The sequence below is a fragment of the Capra hircus genome, chromosome 5 (assembly GCF_001704415.2).
Source record: "Capra hircus breed San Clemente chromosome 5, ASM170441v1, whole genome shotgun sequence".
In the NCBI taxonomy this organism is placed as follows: Eukaryota; Metazoa; Chordata; class Mammalia; order Artiodactyla; family Bovidae; genus Capra; species Capra hircus.
Genome location: NC_030812.1, coordinates 95,474,798 through 95,494,560, shown reverse-complemented (window position 1 = coordinate 95,494,560; position 19,763 = coordinate 95,474,798). Strand labels below are relative to the sequence as shown.

Genomic DNA, 19,763 nt, shown 5'->3' with positions numbered 1-19,763 from the left:
TGTCCGACTCTTTGCGACCCCACAAATTGCAGCACACCAGGCCTCCCTGTCCATCACTAACTCCCGGAGTTCACTCAGACTCACGTCCATCGAGTCAGTGATGCCATCCAACCATCTCATCCTCTGTCGTCCCCTTCTCCTCCTGCCCCCAATTGCTCCCAGCATCAAAATCTTTTCCAATGAGTCAACTCTTCTCATGAGGTGGCCAAAGTACTGGAGTTTCAGCTTTAGCATCATTCCTTCCAAAGAAATCCCAGGGCTGATCTCCTTCAGAACGGACTGGTTAGATCTCCTTGCAGTCCAAGGGACTCTCAAGAGTCTTCTTCAACACCACAATTCAAAAGCATCAATTCTTCGGCGCTCAGCCTTCTTCACAGTCCAACTCTCACATCCATAGATGACTACTGGAAAAACCATAGCCTTGACTAGACAGACCTTTGTTGGCAAAGTAATGTCTCTGGTTTTGAATATGCTGTCTAGGTTGGTCATAACTTTTCTTCCCAGGAGTAAGCGTCTTTTAATTTCATGGCTGCAGTCACCATCTGCAGTGATTTTGGAGCCCAAAAACTAAAGTCTGACACTGTTTGCACTGTTTCCCCATCTATTTCCCATGAAGTGATGGGACCAGATGCCATGATCTTCGTTTTCTGAATGTTCTTAAGGCCCCTCCAAATAATTGTTCTTCTTATCTGCAGCGTTCTGTGGGCTTTCTTTTGGGGGTGAGGTTCACATAGATCATTCATCATAAGGACTTTGGCTTTATTTTGAGCAAGTAGAGAAACCACTGGAGGGATGACAAAGGTCTCCCTTGCTACTATGTTGTTGAACACAGGTGGTGGGGACAAGGGCTGATGCAGAGAGACCAGGCAGCTGGCCCTGGAGTTGATGCAGAGAGAGATACTGATGGATGCTCAGACGAGCTGTGGGGATGGTGAGGAGTGGTTTTGCTCTGGATGAACTTGAAGGAACTACTAACAGGATTTTACAGGTGCAATGGGCTGCGAAATGTTGAGGAGGTGTTTAGCCTGAGCAGCTGGGAGAATGAAGAACTTTAAAAATCAAGTAGGGAGACTTCACTAGTGATTCAGAGGTCAAGAACCCACCTGTCAATGCAGGGGACACGGGTTCAATCTCTGGTCCGGGAAGACTGCATATACCACAGAGCAACTAAGCCCCATTAGTTCAGTCGCTCAGTCGTGTCCAACTCTTTTCGACCCCATGGACTGCAGCACGCCAGGCTTTTCTGACCAGCACCAACTCCTGGAGCTTGTTCAAACTCATGTCCATCAAGTCATCCAATCATCTCATTCTCTGTCGTCCCCTTCTCCTCCTGCCCTCAATCTTTCCCAGCATCAGGGTCTTTTCCAGTGAGTCAGTTCTTTGCATCAGGTGGCCAAAGTATTGGAGTTTCAGCTTCAACATCAGTCCTTCCAATGAATATTCAGGACTGATTTCCTTTAGAATGGACTGATTTGATCTCCTTGCAATCCAAGGGATTCTCAAGAGTCTTCTCCAACACCACAGTTCGAAAGCATCAATTCTTCGGCGCCTGTGCACCGCAGCTGTTGAACCCGTGCCCTGGAGCCTGTGCTCTGCAACGAGAGAAGCCACTGCAACGAGCAACCTGCACACTGCAGCTAGAGAGTACTTCCCGCTCGCCACAACTAGAGAAAGCCCGCGTGCAGCAGCAAAGACCCAGTCAGCCAAAAGTAAGTAAATAAATTTAAAAAATCCAGCAGGTAGGACAGCAGCGGTGGGGGCGAGGGGGAGGCGGATCTTTATGGTCATTCCTCAGGACTGGATGTTGATGCTGTCTGTCCATCTGCCTCTCTGAATTCTCCTTTGCTTCATATACTCACCTCCAGGTTGCAATTGTTCAAATGAGGACAAATAGCGAGGAGTTTTTAGCTACAGTAAAGTCTAAATTCAGACTTAAAAATGACACATTTTTTTTCCAGCCTCAGCTCTCACATCAGCATCACATTTTGACAGTGTTCTGACCTCCAGTTCCCTAGAGTCTCGGCTTCTCAAGCAGTGTCCTTTCCCACTGCAGTTTCTGCTTTACATTTGTTCATCAAAGTTGCCCATGTGAGCAGTTTTCCCCAACAAAACCATCTGCACCAGAAGGGCGTTCAAGCCTTTAAGGCAGCACACACACACACACACACACACACACACACACACACACACACGCACACACACCCAAGCGTGACTACAGTGTCTGTAGTGAGTCTTTTCGGTATCTACCATTCCTGATGATAGCATTTAGTTTTTTAATTACTTTTTTTTGTTGGACTATAATTGCTTTACAGTGTTGTATTAGTTTCTACTGTACAACAAAGGGAATCAGCTGTATGTATACATATATCCCTCCCTCTGAAGGCTCCTCCCACGTGCCCCATCCCACCCCTCTAGGTCATCGCAGAGCACCGAGCTGAGCTCCCTGTGCCATGCAGCTTCTTCCCACTGGCTAGCTATTTCACATGGTAATACATATATATGTATATATATTGTATATATACTGCTACTCTCCCAATTCACCCCACTCCCACCTTCCCCCATTGTGCTCACAGATTTGTTCTCTACGTCTGTGTCTCTATTCCTGCCCTGCAAGTAGGTATTTTACAGTCAAATGTCAGCATTTAATCTCTCCTCCACACCAGTGTTCATAGCAAGGAGCGCTTGGTCTTGTGTAGCTCAGCCCTGAGGTAATGACTGAGAAGGCCTACCACAACACACCACCATTTTATGTCTTTGGCCCCTGATTTGGTGGTGCAGGTATTGGGTTGGTCAAAAGGTCATTCGGGTAAACCTGAATGAACTTTTTGGCCAAGCTAATGTTTTTTTTCCTGTTCTGAGCAGGCTCGGCCTAGGACTTTGGCCCTCTCGTGAACTCTGCCCGAGATCTCATCCTCACTCAGCAGTGAGCTTTCAGAGTCTGGGGAGACCACAGGAGGGCCATGACCTGCTTCAGAAGGAGGTGACCTGTACATGGGAGGAAGTGAGGACCCAATAGTCAACAAAAATTGGTGAGCTTGACGTGCCAGGTGCTGGACTAGAATCACGATCTTGCACGTGTGTTCATGATGCTTCTTCATCATGAAATTTCATGCTTCTAAGAATTGGTGGGAATTTACGATCCCTGTCCCTGGTCATAGACTGAAAGAAACTTACAAGACCTAGCAACATTATATGGACTCTCTTTGGAGCTTGATTTAAACAAACTAAAGTTTTTCCCAAATAACCCAGAAAATTGAACCCAGGAATTATTGTCTGTGGCATTGGGTATAAATGAATGTGCTTATAGTTAAAGGGTTCCTTAGATGAGGAGTAAGGTACTTGGTGGTGGTGGTGGTTAGTTGCTAAGTTGTGTCCGACTCTTTGTAACCCCATGGATTGTAGCCCGCCAGGCTCCTCTGTGGGATTTCCCAGGCAAGAATGCTGGAGTGGGTTGCCATTTCCTTCTCCAAGGGATCTTCCCCACCCAGGGATCAAACTCACATCTCCTGCATCACAGGTGGATTCTTTATTACCTCTGAGCCACCATGGAAACCTACTCACATGCTCGCAAAGTATCTTTCCCCAAAGAGTAACAGTGCAGTGGAGAAACTGGACTTTACCTCTCCTAGATCATAATTTACCACAATTAATATAACTCTGGATCAATACCCTGAGAACAGAAAATCACCCCTGGGTCATTCATCCCAGCCATAGATCTATCACCTGAATCTAACCATAAAGACAACAGAAACCACACAGATACAAATTCTGTGAGGTTACTGACCTGTATTCTTTTAAAATGCCGGTATCTTAAAAGACAAGTGAAGGCTGAGGAGTTGATCCAGGTTGAAGGAGACTAAGAGCTTCCCCAATGGCGCAGTGGGTAAAGAATCTGCCTGCAAAGGCAGGAGATGCAAGAGACGCGGGTTTGATCCCTGGGTCGGGAAGATCCCCTGGAGAAGACAATGGCACCCACCCCAGTGTTCTTGCCTGGAGAATCCCATGGGCAGAGGAGGGCTGCAGCCCAAAGGGTTGCAGAGTTGAACATGACCAAGCGACTACGTGTGAAGGAGACTAAGGAAACGTGACAACTAAATGGTGTTGTGATTGTGGACTGGACCTTGGTCTAGAAAAAGAAAGCTATAAAGAAAGTACTGGAATAAGCATCACTGGAATAAGTCCTGCATTGGAATGAGGACTGCAGATTAGACAGATGTAGCAGTGTTGGAGATCCCCATACTGATGACTGTATTGTGGTTGTGTAAGAGAACATTCTTGTTCCTGGGAAATATACACAGAGAATTTAAGGGGTAAAGAGGGCACGGTTCCTCTGTGACGGAATGGTGCAGAGGCGAGTTATAGTATGCACACACGCAGTCTCTCTCTCTTCTAATATTGTAGTGTCCTCCTTCTTGTTTAGTATCCTCCACCTGTACTGATCTTCTCTGCACGCCTCAAGAAGGGACTCTTGTTCGAGATCAGATCCCTCTTCCTTTGCTTGGCATATTCTTCTGCTCAGGAGTTCACTTAGTTGGCGCCTCCTCCTCTCACCTCTTGGCTCACCTCTTCAGAGAGACTTTGCTTGCTGGAACCTGAACTGTTCCACCTTCCACAGAGCACTTATTACTATCTAAACATATAGAATTCATTTCTATACTTCTGTTTTCTTTTGTCTGCCCCCTTTTACTAGAATGTACACAGCACGAGAAGAGGCACCTTGCTCAGGACTCTGTTCCCCAGTAACTAGAATAGCGCCAGAAACCTAGGTTCTCCATATGCGCTTGTTGAATGAATGAAGGTGGGCCGGGGTGGGATGGTATGAGAGGGCAGGACTCCAGGAGAAAAGCTGGCAACGTGAACACCATTACTGGAGAGACTGTGACTGTGTCCATGTGTGTGCTGAATGTCTAACATTCTCTCCTATACCAAGTACTTATTATTATTATTATTTAAATCAATTTTTATTTTTGGCTGTGCCACGAGGCATATGAGCTCTTAGTTCCTCAACCAGGGGTTGAACTTGGTACCCCCTGCATTGAAAGCTCAGAATCTTAACCACTGGATTGCCAGGGAAGTCCCCTAAGTACTTTTTTAAAGAAGAAATAAGGAAAAAATTGTGCATAGTTCGTATTTGAATCTTAAGGCTGATCACAATCAGCAGTTTTAGAGAAAAAGAGGAATCCAAAGAGAGGAACTCGATTGACATGTCCATAACTTAATTGTAGTATCAGCTATTTCTTTCTGATGGCAGGGTCTATATTAAAATTGCAGTTAGAATGGAGAAAGGATCTGGTTCTTACTTACATTTGCCTGGGTGGATTGTCCTTTATTTTGAGAAGTTTCCCTTCTATCTTCCCCTGTTGAGAACAAGGTTATAATCTCCCTGTTCTGAGGGATCAGTGCCTGGATCTCATCTTTGGCTCTCTGCCTCTTCATTTCTTTGTGATTGCTTTTTTTTATAGTAATTTTGTGTGTGGGTCTGTGATGTGGCTTTAGTTACAGTGTGCTCCTTGCATCTCCTGTATCACTTGGGAAGCCTGTTATCAATGCAGATTCTTTAGCCCCAAATCGAAATCTCTGGGAGGGGGCAACAGGGAAACTAACTTTTAAAATTTCATATATTTTTGGAGAAAACTACATGTTTCAGACACTAAAAATGTTCTGAAGGATGTGTTGTAAAGAGTTTCCATCCGGCCCTTGTTTTCCAAACACTCACTTCCCTTTCTCAGAAGTATGTACTATTATGTTAGTTTCGTATATATTTTTTTCTGAAGTTTTTCTTTGTACATAGACAGTTAATACATGCGTATATTCTTCTCCCCTCTCCTTATTACACAAATGATAGCCTGCTCTACTCATGGTTCCTGTTCATTGTTTTCTTTTCATTTGCCTGCATATCTCAGAAATTATGCCAAGTTTTGGCGGGAGCATTTTTCACTTATCATTCCTGTTGTTAATTTCTGGTTTAATTCCATTATGATCTGATAAATGCTTTTGTGTGACTTTTAGTCTTTTAAATTTGCTAAGATGTGTCTTATGGCCCAGAATGTGTTCTTTTGAGGTGAGCGTTCCGTGTGGGCTTGAGAAGAATGCATATTCCTGCTGTGGTTGGATGAGACAATCTATAAATGTTAACTGGACCAAGTGATTGATAATGCAGCTCACATCAGTTATATCCTTATTAATTTTCTGCCTGCTTGATCTGTCAGTTACTAATAGGAATATGTTGGTGTCTCCAATTACAACAGTCAAAAGCAATTTGTCTAGTTCTCTATTCAGCTTGGATTTGAATGGCTTGAAGATTGGTATATCTTCTTGGAAAATTGACCCTTTTATCATTATGCAGTGCCCCTCTTCATCTCTGAAGAGTTTCCTTGATTATGATTCATGACAAAATGTTTGGTCTAAATTTTCATCGAATCTCTAGAAATATTTTTTTTTCTGGCATTTTAAAATTCCTCCTTTTTTTTCCCAGCTCCTCTCTTCCATTCCCCACCCCCCTTGTTATTTCTCTGAACAGCTGCTATGCTAGTTCCAATTTGATTACTCAGTTTTGAATGGATTTCCCACCCCCTCCCACCCCCATGGAGTTGTATATATGAGAGGTGAGTGTATTTCTGTCATAGATGCCCTAGAAAGAAGTTTCAGGATGAAGTGCTTAAAGGCCTCTGATACTTCTGCACAATAAAACATGAGAACTGTTGTTTATGATTTCCATGGAGCTCAGGAGAATTGGTGGGGTATTTGAACCCAGCTAAGCTAGAGCTACATTTCTTAGAATTTCCTTCCTTGTGTGGTTCCAGGTTGGGGTTGATGATAGAAGAATTTTGTGTAGGATCTTGAAAGGTGGAATGGAAGAAGCAGTCTTTCTTTTATAATTTAATTTTTATTAACATATAGTTGATTTACAACATTGTGCTGTTCTCTATGTCTGTTAGTCTTTTTTTGTTTTGTAGATAAGTTCGTCTGTGCCATATTTTAGATTTTACAAAGTGATAGCATATGGTATTTGTCCTTTTTTTTCTGACTTACTTGACTTATATGATAACCTCTAGGTCCATCCATGTTGCAGAGAGAGAAACAGAGAGAGAGAGAGAGAGAGAGAGTTACACACTATACAGTTATAGTTACATAACTGTAACTATATACAGTTATATATATATAGTTGTATAATTGTAACTATAGTGTACATATAGTTACAGTATATATACCCTGTAACAGTTATAGTGTATAACTCCACTATATATATTTGGACATTATTTTTTAAAATATTCTTTTTTCACTATGGCTTATCACAGGATATTGAGTATAGTTCCCTGAGCTACACAGTGGGACCCTGTTGTTTATCCACCCTACGTATATATTAGTTTATGTCTGCTAATCCCAAACTTCTCGTTCTTCCCTCCTGCTTCCTTATTCCCCTTGGCTGGCATAGGGCTGTTCTCTATGTCTGTGAGTCTTTTTCTGTTTTGCAAATAAGTTCATTTCTGCCATATTTTAGATTCCACATACAAGTGATATCATTTTCTTTCTGACTTACTTGACTTAGTATGATAACCTCTAAATCCATCCATGTTGCAGAAACAGCCATTTTTTTAATGCTTTCAAGGTCAGTGGAGGGCATCAGTTGCTATTGCAATTCAGACACATCATTATTGATCTGCTGGTTTATCTTGTTGGCCTCAAGCAGAAACCTGTAGCTCCTTCAGCTCCTGATGGACCTTTTCCTTTGACTTCTCTGTACTTTGGGGAAAGAAGAAGATACAGCTCCATGGTGAAAGATGACAGAGTCTGGGAGAGTGGGCGCAGCCCTGGGACAAAACAGAGAGTGAGCGGCTGTCCATACCACATTAAAAGGAAGAGACAAGCTTCTGGGCTTCTTTATCGCTAGGGAATGAGAAGAATGTGCTTGCCAGATCAGCAGTGTGTGCCACGTGACAGAAGCTGTGTTGTTCTGCTCCAATAATGGTGTCACATCTGGTGTAGCACCTGCGACTGGGACAGCTGTTATTGCAGTTTGCATCAGTTTGTAGCAGTAGTAGTTGTAGAGTTCCTCGGTGGCTCAAATGGTAAAGAATCTGCCTGCAGTGTCGGAGACATGGGTTCTATCCCTGGGTGGGAAGATCCCCTGGAGAAGGAAATGACAACCCACTCCAGTGTTCTTGCCTGGAGAATCCCATGGGACAGAGGAGCCTGGTGGGCTAAGTCCATGGGGTCGCAAAGGGCGACTAACACTGAGTAGTGAACCAGCAGCTGTCAAGAAAGGTAAATTAAACTGGAATATGATGGGGACCATCATCTTTGCCTCCTTTAATTCTTTGAAGATGGTACTGATTTCTGTAATTCTTCCCAGTATATGGTATTTCTTCTGATCCATACTATCATGGGTGGAAGAGAAGGCAGGAAATTTCAGAGGCTTTCACTTCGCCACTTCTACCCTAATGACTGTTACAGAACAGGCCAAAGGAATAAATCTGCGGGCTTTTCCTGTTTCTAAGTGTTAATACATCCATCCTAAGGATACACCCAGGGACCTGCCAACCACTGGCAGTTCTGTGCGCCCATTGTATATTCACCATGACATGAACTTGGGCTAGGACACCATTTCTCTCCTGGCTTTCTTTTTATTTCTTTTCTTTTTTTTAAAAAAATATCTCATTTGTTTGATCACACCAAGTCTTAGTTGTGGCATATAGGGTCTAGTTTCCCAACCAGGAGTGAAACCCAGGCCCCCTGCATTGGAAGCAGGGAATCTTAGCCGCTGGACCACCATGGAAGTCCCCCTATTTCTTTTATTTTTTAAGAAAAGAGAAAAGAGAATTTTGTTCGAGCTAAGTTGAAGATTATAACCCGGGAAACAGATTTTCAGAGGCTCCGAGAACTGCTCCATTGATCAGGAGTTAGAGATGAAGTTTTATACATTTTTGAGACAAAGAAATTATGTATCATATTGGCAGGTTAACATTGTATCCATAGTTCAGCCAACAAGGTTTTTAGTTTTCTTTTCAATTATGCATGTGCAGACTAGACTGTGGTCAGGGTGAACCACTGTACTCTTGTATGAGATGAAAAAGAAATATATTAATCATAGAATTACAGTATTGCAATGCTGGCATCTGAAGAAGGGGGTTAACTTTTTCTCACAGATTTTTGTCCTCCTGTGTTGAGGAGATATAGTTAATGTATAACGGAGGTGCACTTCGCACATTGGGAAAGGCCTGCCACAAGGAGGCATGTCATTTGTCTTCCTTCCTTTTTCTTTCTGTTTTAGTTTGATTGTCCTGCCACAGAATATTTATGATTTTCTTCATTAGGTTTCATCAAGTACCTAAAAGTCTAAGCCTGAATGTGTACTTCATCTCTCAGCCACAAATACTATGTTTTTCCAGTTATAGCTCGGGAAATAGTCTAGGCTGTATCATCAATTTGTGTTTCATAGGTAGTGTTTATAAACTGCTAATGATCTCTATTAAAATTTCAGTATTAGAATATTTCAAATTTCTTGTACCTTCTCCATCTTCATAACTTCTTCAGCTCCTGAAATTTTTAAAAATTGTTTTAGGAAGATCCTCTGGTTCTTCAGGGTGAATTGTTTTTCCAAACTTAACATGTTTGGATATGTGTTCTATACATGGGCTGGGTTGGGAAATATATTTTTATGACATTGTGTTCAGTCACTCAGTCGTGTCTGATTCTTTGTGGCCCCATGGACTAGAGCCCACCAGGCTCCTCTGTCCGTGGGATTCTCCAGGCAAGAATACTGCAGTGGGTTGCCATGCCCTCCTCCAGGGGATCTTCCTGGCCCGGAGATTGAACCCGACTCTTTTGTCTCCTTGTACTGACAGGTGAATTCTCTACTACTGGACCATTAGGGAAGTCCCTGTCTAACATCCTTGAGTTCCATTCCCATACACGCCCCAGTTCCTGTTTCTGCATATTGGCCAGGTATTCAGATTCACAGACTGCATATGCCATATGCTTCCAGAGGATAATTCCCCGCTTGGGTTCTGCTCAGACTTGCCCCTAGTCCTTGGTTTGAAGGTAAATGGGCAAGATGGAGCCAGAGCTGGAGGAGAACAAGCAGCATTTTGTGAACTACCTGTCTCAGGTATGGTCTGCTGGGGGATCTCCATTTGAATGGAGTCTGTACTCCTTTAGCAAAGGGGAGGGAGCAGCTTGGGCCAGCCTGGAAGATTAAGAAGGCTGGTTAGGCTCTTGCACCCAGATATCCTCATCTTAGTTTCTGACTCTCACTCTCCTGTCCTTGATTTTTGGCGTGAGGCCTCTTTAGGCTCTTGTTCAATGTTCTCTGAGCTCTGCTGGCCCAGCAGTTTGGTATCCCTGGTGGCTCAGTGGTAAAGAATCTGCCTGCTAATACAGGAGACACGGGTTCGATCTCTGGGTCAGGAAGATCCCTTGGAGAAGGAAATGGCAACCCGCTCCAGTACTCTTGGTGGAAAATCCCATGGACAGAGGAGCCTGGTAGGCTATACAGTCCATGGGGTCTCAAAGAATCAGACACGACTGAGCTACTTCACTTTCACTTTTCCAGTATTCTTGCCTGGAGAATCCTGTGGACAGAGGAGCCTGGCCATGGAGTCTCACAGAGTCAGACATAACTCAGTGACTGAAGAGCAACACAACAGAAGCCTGGCTGTTAAATGCTAGACTTGATGTTCAGCTGCCTGTGAAAAAGGGTAAGAACCTCTTCAAACACTGCCACGGAGGCTTTCTCACTTTCACTCTAGGTCTAGAGTCATCCGGTTAACCTGAGCCCATCTTTTAAAATTTTTATGTTTTTTTTCCTTCAAGGCTTTTAAGGCTATGAACAAAAGTCAGCCGAAGACTATGGTCTTTCTTACTTACCACCAGTAATTGAGTCCTTACCACGGTTTGACCTATTAGTGATTCAGTCCCACAGTCCTTTTTCGGAGGGACCAACTGTTTTAGCCTAGGTGCTTCAAAAAAGCAGAGCCTTCGACAAGGACTTGGGTGATGGTCATTGTTCTGTAAAATGATCCTCCAGGGAACAGAAGAAGGGAGAATGAAGCAGGAAAGGAGGAAACGATGACCTGAGAGTGCCTCAGTGAGTGGATCCCCTCTGGAGAACTAGAGCTTCGTGCTGGGATGGATGCTGGGAAGTCACGCAGAGCGCGCCTAAGAACTGTTACTTGAAAGAGAAGAAAGCAATGTGTGTGCTGATTCCTGTTCTTGTAGGAGAATTGCCCTGTGAGTATCAGTTCTCTTCCATTTCCAGTTTTTAGAAAAATTCGTTGGTTCTTTCATATCCTCTAAAGGTGATCAATGAGGTTTTGGGTTTTTTTTTTTAAGTATCATTATAAACGTATGGATTTTACTGTATTTTATATGTTTCACTGTACTACAGTCATTATTCTTTTTTCTTCCAGTTTTATTGAGATATCACGGACATCATTCTCATGCTCAGTTGCTCAGTCGTGTCTGATTCTTTGCAACCCCAGCGACTGTAGCCCACCAGGCTCCTCTGTCCAGGAGGATTCTCCAGGCAAGAATACTAGAGTAGATTGCCATTTCCTCCTCCAGGGGATCTTCCCAACCCAGGGCATACAGCACTGTATATGTTTAAGGCACACAGCATAATGCTTTGGCTTATGTTCATCATGAAATGAACATATGTTATCTCATATAGATGCAAAATTAAAGAAATAGAAAAAAAATTTGCCTTGTGATGAGAACTCTTAAGATTTACTCTTTTAACAACTCTCATATATAGCACACAGCAGTGTTAATTGTATTTATCATGTTCTATGTTACATCTTTAGTACTTATTATAACTGGAAATGTGTACCTTTTGACTTCTTTCATTGAATTCCATTTTCTCCCACCTCCCCCCTCTGGTAAACCATAAATCTGATCCCTTTCTATGGAGACTAAGTTTGAAACTATGAAAATATCTTCTTCCTCATCAAAATTTCTATTTATTTGTCTATTTCATTATACAATCATTATTCCTATTGGTAATGCTCCATCTTTGGCTATTGGGAAAGTGAAGTTGCTCAGTCATGTCAGACTCTGCGACCCCATGGCTCCTCTGTCCATGGGATTTTCCAGGAAATAGTACTGGAGTGGATTGCCATTTCCTTCTCCAGGGGATCTGCCCAACGCAGGGATCGAACCCAGGTCTCCTGCACTGTAGACAGACGCTTTACCGTCTGAGCCACCAGGGAAGTCCCTTGGCTATTGGGAGCCCCTTCAAATTTTTTTGGACTTCCCTGGTGGCTCAGACGGTAAAGCGTCTGTCTACAATGCGGGAGACCCGGGTTCGAAGAGTCGGACACGACTGAGTGACTTCACTTTCACTTTCAAATTGTTTCAGTTTTGACCATTGGGAACTCCTTCAAACTGGCTCCTGTGGACTTTTTGACGTGATGCCAGTGAACTTTAAGAGCTTCCTTGTTTTCTACTATGACTCGGTATTGCAGGCTCATTCCTGCTTCAGACAGAAATTCATCCCTTTTCCCAAGCAGCCCTGGTTCCTTTCCGTGGGAAATGGTATTTAGATAATACAGTCTGGCCACTAGGGGTCCCCATTGGGCTTGTCATTGCTTCTAGGTCGTTTGCCTGGGCAGCGCTAGAAACATATGTATATATGTATATGAAAATATCTTCCAAGTTAATACTCATATTTCCAATTAAAACGTATATATGTTATTTAAACATATATACCTTCTAAGTTAATACTGATATTTCCAATTCAAATAAAGCATCACATTTTCAAAACCTAACTTTGATTTTATATTTGTGTTTCTTTGCTCTTATTAGCATCATTACTTAATTTGCTTTCGCTTATTCTATGTCTGTATATAATAGTTTCAAGCATCATTAATGAGTTATTTATTTGCTTTATCCTATTATATGTATATGGAGAAGGAAATGGCAGCTCACTCCAGTGTTCTTGGGAATCCCGTGGAGAGGGGAGCCTGGTGGGTTGCTGTCCACGGGGTCGCACAGAGTTGGACACGACTGAAGCACCTTAGCATGCATGCATGCATTGAAGAAGGCAATGGAAACCCACTCCAGTGTTCTTGCCTGGAGAATCCCAGGGACAGAGGAGCCTAGTGGGCTGCTGTCTATGGGGTTGCACAGAGTCGGACACGACTGAAGCGACTTAGCAGCATTATATGTATATATGTGTGTTTAATAGTTTTATACTTTTATTATTAGCAATATGACCCCTGAATACAATTTAAGATAACTTTGCATTTCTATTTTTCCTTTGGACTGTACCCTATAGGAAAGGTACAAATTGCTGTATTTTGAAGTTATTGAATTAAATCATCTCTATATAGTTAAGGCATCATCTTGATATATTTGATTTTTTGTTCTCAATTTTCAAGGATTAATATTTTCTCATGTTGATTTAAATTTGGTTTTATGAGTACATAAACCATTTATATTGTTTCAAAGTTAAGAGCTATAAAACAAAGTATTTTCAGAGAAGTTTAGCTTCTAACCCTGTTTCTTCAAACCTCCTGCTTTCCTCCTAAAGGTAACCATTTCCCATGACTGCGTGCTCAGTCCCTTAAGTGGTGTGTGACTCTTTGCAACCCTCTATGGACTGTAGCCTGCAGGCTGCTCTGTCCATGGAATTCTCCAGGCCAGAATACTGGAGTGGGTTGCCGTGCTTTCTTTCAGGGGATCTTCCAGGCCCAGGGATCGAACCAGCATCTCTCACATCCTGCATTGGCTGGCAGGTTCTTTACCACTAGTGCCTCCTGGGAAGATCCCAACCGTTTCCCATTGCATTTTAATTTATTCTTCCATTTTTGAAAACATACATTGTCTCATTTTTCCTCCCTTTTCTGGTAAAGGTAGAATACTATGCGTTTTATCTTGCACCTTGCTTTTTTCACTTAGCTGTGTGTCATGGAATTTATTCCACAGTGGTACATAGGAAACTTTTTTTTTTTTTTCACAGCAGGATTGTTCTCCATTGTATGAATTTATCCAGATACAAATGGAAAACAGCACCAAGAGATTTGGAACCAGTAACTAGAAGGATAGAATTATCACTTAGTGTGATGGGAAAGACAGCAAAGGCACAGGTTTTGGGGGGAGTATCAAGAGTTTGTTTGAGGAGGCATTTTGTTTGAGATGCCTATTAGACACCCAAGGAGAGTTATTAGTACACAGTTTTGGCTAGATGAGTCTGAAGTTCAAGGTGGACAAAGAGCAGAATAAGGAAGAGGCTGGCGGAAACGTGGACTTGTTTTCGCTGACCTATTTCTGCCAGCCAGTCTTCTGCTCTGGGCTCTAGCCACCTCCGCAGAGGTCTCTCACTGTCCATGTCATTAGTTCCTGGAATTTATGTTCTCTTGAAGCTCTTCCTTGTTTGATTTTGGGGAAGGGAGCCAACAATCTGTGCCAGGAACCAGAAATTCTATTTGAGTTTTAAAATTAAACAAGGGAGAGGAATATTTATTTTTTCAAGAGGAAAAAATACGGGAGGAACTGCAGTTTATTGCCTCTTTTCAAGTATCCTATGAAAACATCCCAAAGAGACTGAACCTGATTAGAGTCAGGTTCAGGAAAACAAAGGTTCAGCAAAGCTGGGAACTACAAACTGAGAAAATAAAAAATTGACCCTTCATGAAGAAATGTTATAATATAAGGCCTCTGAAGTTCTCCTACGAGTAAACAAGTGTCGTATGTCCTTAAGAGGTATTTCCCTAGGCTGTAGCATGCATGGGGAAGATTTCAGTTCATCAGTATTCGATAGACAAGTTACAATCAACCTTAAATATGATCACTGTGAAAATAATAGGAGGGGTAGATTATAAAATGAAACTAGGTGACACAATTTGAGGTCAATAATATATAAAAAGATATTTTAAAATTTCAATGGAAATTAACATCTGCATTTTATATAAGTTCTCTTGATTGACTCTAGGTTCTTACTATTTTTTCTTTTCTACTTCTGTCCTGGTAGCAACTTTAAATTTTTTTTTTACAAGTGTTACCTGCTTATTATCCAGTATTACAAGTGAATATGGAGTCAAAAGTGAGAGTTCTCTGATAAAACTCTCCTTTCATGAACTCAAGACAATATACCTCCCAGAGAGAAACATTCTTGGCAATTGTGTATTTCTCTTTCCTGTCTTAGCCTGTTTAGGCTGCTGTAACAAAAATATCATAGTTGGGGTAGCTTATAAACAACAGAAATTCGTTTCTCACAGATCCAGAGGTTGGAAAGTTCAAGATCAAGATACAGCAGGTGAACCTGCTTCCTGGTTCATAGATGGTCATCTACTTGCCACGTCCACGGGCAGCAGAGACACGAAGGAGCTCTGTAACCCTCTTTTAAAAGAGATGTTATTTATTTTCGGCTGCCTCAGGTCTTAGGTTCAGCACACTGCCTCTCTAGTTGTGGTTTGTGAGCTTGGTCACCCCATGGCATGTGGGATCTTAGTTCCCTGACCAGGAATCGAACCTGTGTCCTCTGTATTGAATGGTGGATTCTTAACCCCTGGACTATCAGGGAAGTCCCTGAAGGGCTTTTTTATAAGGGCACTAATCCTAAGACCTTTCAAAGTCTCACCTCTAAATACCATTACATTGGGGATTGTTTCAACATATGAATTACCTTTTTGGGGGGCAGGACACAAATATTTAGTCCATTGTACCTTTTTATACACATTAAACCATTTTTACATGCACACACATAAGATAGATCATTATAGATTTACTTCTGAAATTTATCATGGGTATGTTCTCATATTAGTACATTTAGATTTGTGACATTATTTTGAGTGGCTGAAATTCATCTTGTACACATATTAGTAAACTGTATTTTTATTTAATTGAAATGACATACAAAACGATCAAATTGAAGTTATTCTTTTTAAGATTTAATTTTATACCTACATTTAAAATTAAACATTGTAAGCTGAAGTAGTCCCTGGTCATGGATCCCAGTTGTATCTCTTCTTTTCTGAGTTGCCATTTTGTAACTTCTGTCCCTTCCCTAAAGGAGATCACGAATCCACTGATCTGTAAGGCTAAGGTGTGGAAAGCAATGCTTTTTGTAATGGAAGCAAATAGACTCTTGCGTCTCTTATCTTTAGGACTGGGGAGTGGAGGAAAATATATTCAATTTTTCAGATAAGAAAACAGAGATGTAGGATTAAAATTAAGGTTAAAAAAGAGTTTGTTAGGGATTCTGTGGGATAGGCAGAAAAACTCTTCATGCAAGAACCCTTCCTCTAAGGTGCTTTCTCTTTTTTAAGGTTGGCCTAGTAAAGAAGAAAGGAGTTTCATTCTTAGACGTGAGAACAAAACCTCAGGTCTTTGAGGTTAGCCCAGAAACAGAAACAATGAGAGATTTCTGTGATGTCATAGGTCAAACTAGCTCCAGGTACATTCTCTTCTCTAGGTAATCCAATCTTGCTCTTCAATGGGCATTTTCAGCTTTTAGAATACATGTCTAAGGTCTTTAGGGATTTAAAGCCCAAGCAGTGAGAGAAAACATTTCTAAAGGGAAAGAGAAATTAATGCCATCAAAAACCTTCTCTCTAAGGAATATGAGGCTTGACTGCTGAAGGAGAAATTAATGTCAAAGGAAACTTCTTGCATTGGGAAACAAAACTTCATGTACTTACGAGAAAGAGGAAGGAGGAGGGAGAGAAAATATTTTTGATAGAAAGGAGGAAATAACTTCAAGCAAAATTTCTTAAGAGCCCTGACTCAGTATTTCAGGCCTCGGAAGGGTTGCCATACGGAATGAGGATTAGGCCTTGTTCGCTGTGGCTTTGGGAGGGAAATTAGATTGTGGGGTGGTGGTCATGGGTAACCATCATGACATAATCCAGTAGTGGATTTCAGCTGCATAACCACCAGCTCTCAGGAGCTGATAATGTCCAAGCAGGGATGAAGTGACTGAGGATTACAGAAGCAATTCCTACTCGGTGGGGATTAGATTTGCAGACGTCTGAGACCTTCCAACATTGATATCAGTGCTATTAAACACACACTCGAATCCCCTTCAGCTGGTCTGACACTGGACATGGTGGAGAGGTGGGTGTTGGGGGTGTGTGGCTCTGTTGTCATAGACTATTGGTGAATGGGGTGTGAGGACCTTAGGAAATATATCTAGCAGAGCCTCATCAGCCCAAGCAGTCTGAGTTAAAATACATTGCATGGGACTTGCCTGATGTCCAGTGGTTAAGATTCCACACTTCCACTTCAGGGGGCCCTGGTTCAATCCCTGGTTGGGGAACTAGGATTCCGCATGCTATGTGTACAGAAAATATATGAAGTGAAGTGAAGTGAAAGTTGCTTAGCCGTGTCTGACTCTTTGTGACCCATGGACTATACAGTCCACGATCTCCAGGCCAGAATATTGGAGTGGGTAGCCTTTCCCTTCTCTAGGGGATCTTCCCAACCCAGGGATTGAACCCAGGATCTTCCTAACCCAGGGATTGAACCCAGGTCTCCCGCATTGCAGGCAGATTCTTTACCAGCTGAGCCGCCAGGGAAGCCCAAGAACACTGAAGTGAGTAGCCTATCCGTTCTCCAGCAGACCTTCCCGACCTAGGAATCAAACCGGGATCTCCTGCATTGCAGGTGTATTCTTTACCAGCTGAGCTACTAAGGAAGCCCTTATATATTATATATATATACATACTGCAAAAATTCCTGGGTGTGGGTGGAGGCAGGGTCAGAGAGCTACCCTAAGGAAAGAAACTGGAGCTGGCAGGGCAGTGCTATAGAGTGGCCCATGTGCTGGAGGAGATTTAAAGCACTTCCACCAAGAAACTTCAAAGCCTGGGATGTCCTGAGGCACAGACCCCCAACAGAAACCCCCTTTGTCCCTATCTGAAGGCTATTTGTCCTTTAGTCTGAAATTGCCATTCTAGATTTACATAGAAGGCATGAAATTAAAGTTAGTGGACAAATAGCATCTGAGGCAAATACATTGAGTGTGATTAAAATTAAAGAAGATTTTTATTTATTATTCCATTTTAAACTAAATTTTTGGCCAACTATTTTCCTTTATACATAAGAACACGTAGTTTAGCATGTACTAGAAACTGGAAGAGATAGTATGTCATCAATGAGATTAATATTTTAAAACCTGGGTAATGATGTCATAGAAGACAGATTGAAAATTAAATTGTTATTCCACTTGGAAGTTAGTCAGTGTTATTTGCTCAGTTGTGTCCAGCTCTCTGTGACCCCATGGACTGTATCCTGCCAGGTTCCTATGTCCATGGAATTCTCCAGGCAAGAATACTGGAGTGGGTTGCCATTCCCTTCTCCAGGGGATCTTCCCAACTCAGGAATTTCACTTGGAAAGAATTATATAAAGCCAAAAGGCATTAAAATGAAATTCTTCGATGTGTAACATTTCTGGCCCTAGTTTCAAGGTGAAAGAGAAACAAGATACACAGATTTTTCTCAATAAGAGAAGTCGATATTCAGTATTGAAGGCTGAAAAGAAATCTGTATTCTGAAAGAACAAGTTAGCATTAATGTGAAATGTTTCTCTCAGAAATCTACTTGTCTTAAAAGATTTTATTACTGAAGGAGAGAGTGGTTGTCTGTAATAAAAATCTCTGCAACAAGACAGCAGAGTTTCATTACTTTAAGGTCAAGGTATCAAAGAGAAACATAAAAATAAACATGTTTCACGGGAAATAGGAAGTATAAAAGAATAAAATCTTATCTCTTGGGGCGGTTGAATGAAAATGAAGTAAATGTGATGGTAATAAGTACTCAGTTGTGCCTGACTCTTTGTGACCCTATGATCTATAGCCCGCCAGACTCCTTTGTCCATGAACTTTTCCAGGCAAGAGTACTGCAGTGGGTTGCCATTTCCTACTCCAAGGGATCTTCCCAACCCAGGGATCAAACTTGCATCCCCTGCATCTCCTGCATTGCAGGCGGATTCCTTACTGCTGAGCCATCAGGGAAGCCCATAAGAAAATAGCTTCGTGTAAATCTAAGAATCCTACTATAGCCCATGGAATTCTCCAGGCTAGAATACTGGAGTGGGAGTATTCTCCAGGGGATCTTCCCAACCCAGGGATTGAACCCAGGTCTCCCGCATTGCAGGTGGACTCTCTACCTACTAAGCCACAAGGGAAGCCCAAGAATCCTACTAATAGTCTTTAAAGCTGTTAAATACTAATGAGGCATAAACAATACCAAAGCCCCTGAGGTCGTTAAGGAGACAGAGAGAGTGAAGAAGAAATATGTTTAATGTCAGGGATGAGTAACCCCATGCCATACTTTCTCTCTAAATAATCCTCCTTGGTTTTATTTTTAGGTTCTTCCCAAATTAGGGCAAGTGTCCTTTCTCAGCTCAACTATACGTTGATGCTTTTTGATCTTGAGATGGAAATTTCAGAGCCCCAGAGCTAGAGGCCATCAGAGGATTTCTCATCATTGTGACTTTTATGACTCCTGTCCTCTGCTTGATGTTGTCTTCCTTAAAGTTCCCAGTGGTCCAGGGACTTCCCTGGTGGTCTGGTGATTAAGAATTTACCTGCAAAAAAAAAGAGGAAAGAAAAGAATTATCCTGACAATTCAGGGAAGGTCCCACATGCTGTGGAGCAGCTAAGCCTGTGCACCACAACTGCCGAACGCCGCGTTCTCTTGAGCCTGTGCTTTGCAACAAGAGAAGCCACTGCAATGAGAAGCCCAGGCACTGCACCCAGGGAAAGCCAGCTCATAGCAACGGACCCGCAGAGCCGAAAATGGAAACTAGATACATGTTAAAAATT

The 19,763-nt window shown here is 42.2% G+C and overlaps 1 long non-coding RNA gene across 1 annotated transcript; it reads left to right on the top strand.

The window, feature by feature from the left end:
- LOC106502135 lies at window positions 2,930-11,222 on the top strand. The gene is made up of 3 exons (XR_001295729.2): window positions 2,930-3,029; window positions 10,553-10,697; window positions 11,027-11,222. It is a non-coding gene; the product is annotated as an uncharacterized LOC106502135 (long non-coding RNA).